The following is a 5,149-nucleotide window of genomic DNA, read 5'->3' as shown; positions in this document are numbered from 1 at the left end:
TCACAACCACCATTAATTCACACATACACACATGTATATATATATACAATTAGCTAGCAATATACAATTTCTCCTAATTGGTGCCTTCAGAGGCAGTGGCATTAGCCTAATTGGTGCCTTCGGAGCACGATGACAATTGGAAGTGGTTCATGGGGGCGGTAGTGGGTAATAGTATTCTCCTTTCGTATCTATGACCTGGTCGAGCAAAAATCCCGCTATTTCCTCTTGAATTGCTTGTATGCGCTCTGTTGGTAGGAGCTTGTCCTGCACCTCTCTGAACTGTTAAGAAGGAGATCAATATGCATGTGTATTAGTTGTGTGACTAGATATCGATAATGGTGTAAAAATTGTGAATAGTGTTCTGACAAACGTACTCAGTCCTGTCTTTGAGATCTGCTCCTTTCGGACGCCATCCTGTGAATGTTCTCGCAAACGTAGTATCCACACAGATTATTCCCCTACGCCTGCTTCAGGGCCTTTACGAGAATGGCATTTGATCAGATAATAATTAATCAAGCATGATAATTAAAGAGATGGCAGCTAGCTAGCTAGTACTACTTAATTACTTACAGTGGGTCGATACCATTTCAGATTTCGTTTCCATTGGCCTGGAGTGACGCTGATGAACTTTTCCCAAGCCCTGCCCGCCGACAAAGAAAATGAATAAAGGGGTTATTAAATAGTTGTTATCAGGAAATGACGAACTAATTGAATAGGCTGAGATATAGTTAATAATGATTGAAATTACCTGTTTACTATCCCCTTCACGATGGTGTAGTCACTTTGTTTCTTAAGTAGTGAGTCTAGTACTTCAACTGTTCCTTCATCAACTTTAATGATTAACAAGATCCAGTGAAAACTGCATGCACACACGTTTGCATGTCTTAATTAAGCGGGCATATATATGTAAGCAAAAACATGTAGCTAGCTAGTAAGCAAAAACAGAATGTGTAGTACAAGACGGTGTGACTCACAGGAAGTTGTAAGGAAGTAGTATATCTTCATTGTATTTGAGGCACTTGAAGAACTCTAGCATGCTTTCCTCTACACTTGCTCGATAATATGTATCTAATTTCCATGTGTATTCATTAATGGTATTTGGGTCAATGAACGCAATGCCATAGCGTGTCGAGTGCGTCTTGATTGTATAACAGAAATAGTTCTGAATACTCAACGGACACAACTTTCTCATGGAAGTAATGATCCTTCTTAACATTCACCATGAGGGACTCTCGATTGGAAATCTTGGTAATGTTCATGTACCATTGATGCAATTCATACATTCTCGTTGGGAGCTTCTTGACCTCGTCTTGCTCGACCAAAGGTTGGCCCCAGACATATTTCCATTTTATTTCCTCCTCTCTAAGCGGAGACATGGGCTCGATATCGAGGAGTTGTGCAACAGTGATCATGAGCCTTTCAGCCTGCTCAATATGCTCCTCGGTTATTACCACATCGCCCAGCATGGGAACGTTAACGGTTTGCCCACAATAATATTGGGCGCGCGTACTCTTATGTGTTGTTGGCACAACAAGCGGGGGATTGATTGCGCCGCCTGTTCTCCCAGCTGGGGAACGGTTTTACTGCTCCTTTTGCCAGCTGATTTGCTCGAGCTCGAGCTCGCCTCATTCTGTAGACGTGCTCGATTTAACTTCCTGAGGTGGCGCTCATAGTCTGTGTCAACAGGCTTGGGAGCTGGTGCTCTAGCCATACGAATGAAGTGGTCAATCTTTTCCTCACGCACTTTCTCCCTTGGCGGCGGTGGCGGTTTCGGTGCAAAATGGGCTTCCACATGGGCCTTCACTATGGCTGCATTTTCCTCCTCGGACATGTCGTAAGGCCTCTGCGGAAGAGGCGCGAGGCTTGGACCATATTGAAATCGCTTGCCTCCGCCTGTACCTCCCGTACTACCTCGACTTGCACCGCTACGCACCATAGCCGCGGAGGCTCTCTTTCGTGATTGCTAAGGCGGCGGAGACGGCTGACGTGGCTGAGTTGGAGGAGGAGGAGTGGCCTGAAGCTATGCCTGACTTGGAGGAGGAGTGGCCTGATGCTTTGTCGGACTTGGAGGAGGAGGAGTGGCCTAAAGCTGTGTAGGACTTGGAGGAGGAGTGGCCTGACGCTTTGCCGGACTTGGAGGAGGAGGAATGGCCTGACGCGTTGGTGGACTTGGAGGAGCGGGAGTCTGCTGACTCGGTGGTGGACTTCGACGAGGAGTCGCCTGACGCGGTGTCGGTGGCCTTCGAAAGATGATGCAATCCTTTCTCCATAGGATGATACGATGGTTGGCCTCTCCCAGTGTGTGCTCCTCGTCACCTCCAGGAATGTCATGCTCTAGCCCCGAATATTGGTCCACCACCTCATCAACCAAGACACGAGCATAGCCCGCTGGAATCGGGTTGCAATGGAAGGTTGCCTCGGGGGGATTTGTAAAAGCAACGGCGTCCGCCACCTTCATGGATATGTTCTTCATTTTGAAGTGTAGCTCGCAGTTAGTGTTCTCCATGATGTCATCCACGGGGTAGCTATCCAGCAATGCGTCGCTCGGGGCGGAACCCACGCTGCTTCTTGGCATGGATGGGACGGTGCTATCCAATGCTGGATCATCCGCTAGCTGCTGAGACCCCCTTTGTTGGCTAAGTGAGTCGATCTGCTCCTGCTGCCGCTGGAATTTGACTGCCAAGTCCGCGTGCGCTGATTCTAGGCCTTGAAGGTGTTCATAGTCTTGCTTCCTCTGCTCCTCCTCCATCTTCCTCTTCTTCTCCTCTGCAATCTTACTTCTTGCACGTTTTCTGTAGTCGGTGTTCCAGTCCGAAAACCCCTCATACCACGGAATAACGCCCTTGCCTCGTGTTCTTCCCGGGTGTTCAGGATTTCCCAGGGCACGCGTAAGCTCATCGTTCTCTCTGTTGGGCTCGAACACCCCCGATCGAGCCTCCTCTATTGCAACAAGTATCTTATCTTCGGCTCCGTTCAGACATGCCTTCTTCAAAACTAAGCATGTCTTCAAGTCCAACTCCCCCCCCCAATGCGCATAGAACCAAGTCCGACACCTGGGGGGCCAGCTCAATGTAACTGGAGTGACACATGCATCCTCCATCTCTTTCTCAGACTTATCCCACTTAGGCATTGCCACCGCGTAGCCACCTGGCCCCAGCTTATGGAACTTATCCTTTTTTGCGGCATTGGCCTTGTTTATTCTCGACCGTTCCTTAGATAATTCCGATTCCTTGAATTTCACGAAATCGTCCCAGTGAGCACTTTGCTTCTCTAGTGTTCCCTTGAATACTGGAGTCTTCTTTCCTCCCTTGACGTACTGGTCCCATACACGATTCTTGTGGTTGTTGAATGCAACCTCCATCTTCCTAAGAGCAGCGTCCTTGACTTTCTCCACATATGCATCTGTGAAATGATCTGGTAGGGTGAAATGTTCCATGAGAGTTTCCCAAAGCAGAAGTTTTTGTCTGTCATCGACAAAAGTAAGATCTAGACGTGGCTTTGCTGGCTCTCTCCATTCTTGAAGGGAGATCGGGAGTTGGTCCTTCACAAGAACTCCGCACTGACGAATGAACTTGTACACAATCTTCTTAGGCGCTAATGGTTCGCCATTAGGTTTGATGGCCTCGATATTGTACTTTACGCCCTCCTTCAACTTTTTGTTCGGGCCTCATACTGTCCTGCTGCCTGAAGATTTGCTCGATCCGGATGGCTGAAAGAAGAAAGATCGATTCATTAATATATATCTTCAAGTCATTTAAAACATGTGATGATCACCAGATGCCTGCTTATATAAATATACCTCGCCGGTCTTTTTTGTTTCAAGATCAACATTTTCTTCGTCATGTTCATAGTTCATGACTTCATCAATTCGGTCATCGCGATCGAATATCATATCACCCTCCCCTGTGTTGTTTAGATATTCGGAGTCGTCATAATCATCTTCATTATGATCATCATCTGGCCCGCCATAGCTTTTATTTAACTAATCCAAAATAAATATATTCAAATTACAATGCATGGATGCAATCAATTAATAAGGAAAAACTGAATCAATCATAGTACATAATAAGCATCATCGAATATAATCTCGAATACGTCGTCTCGAATAATAGATATAATCTCGAATACATCGTCTTGAATAATATATATAATCTCGAATAAATCATCTCGAGTATTAAATATCGAATACATCACTACCTAGCTAATAAAGATCGAATACTAGAGAGTAATCTAGGCCACTCGCGGTTCCTGAGGCACGGGCGGTGGACAACCAAAGTGAAGGAACCGTCACTAGATCATAGCTCTGGTGATCTCCCGAAAGAACTTGCCAGGTATTGGAGAACCTGACGTCCATAGCAGCCATGTAGCGATGGACGTGCTCATCCTCCTCCCTGACACGGCGACGTACCACCTCCGGCGGGGCCGGCTCCCTCCGCACCGAAAGTGGCCCACGTGAACGCCCCCAAAGGAGATCAGGGTCGACGATGGGACCCGGGGTCGGTTCCTCACCAAGCGTCGTGCCCCTGAAGGTAGCACCTCCTAGTGCCAGCCCGGCGGAGCCCAATCCCGGACATGGGTCCTCTGAAGCGGGACGTCATCGCGAACTGGTCGACGGCGAGGATGCGGGCCGGGCATCGTCGACAACAAATATTATATGCCGCAAAAGTAAAGTAACATTTTTTTAAATGATGGATTGTGATTTCATATATGCAAATTCTAAATTTTATAACTAAAACTAACATTTCTAATATTTCTATAACTAAAACTAAGATTTCTAATATTTCTATAACTAAAAAACATTTCTATATAACTAACATTTCTATATAACTAACATTTCTAATATAACTAACATGTCTATATAACTAACATTTCTAATATTTCTATATAACTAACATTTCTAATATTTCTATAACTAAAAAACATTTCTATATAACTAACATTTCTAATATGTCTATAACTAAAAAACAGAAAAATTGCTAACATTTCTATAACAATGTGTGTGTGTGGACATGGCGGCCGGGGCAAGAGCTCACCGGCGAGGCACGGCGACGGGGGGCGGCGGCGGGGATGGAGACGGGTGGTGACGACGGGGATGGGGACAGGGCGGCAACGACGGGGACGAGGACGGGCCGGGCGGGGACGACGGGAG

The sequence above is a fragment of the Triticum dicoccoides genome, chromosome 7A (assembly GCF_002162155.2).
Source record: "Triticum dicoccoides isolate Atlit2015 ecotype Zavitan chromosome 7A, WEW_v2.0, whole genome shotgun sequence".
NCBI classification, from domain to species: Eukaryota; Viridiplantae; Streptophyta; class Magnoliopsida; order Poales; family Poaceae; genus Triticum; species Triticum dicoccoides.
This window is presented reverse-complemented; position numbering follows the sequence as displayed.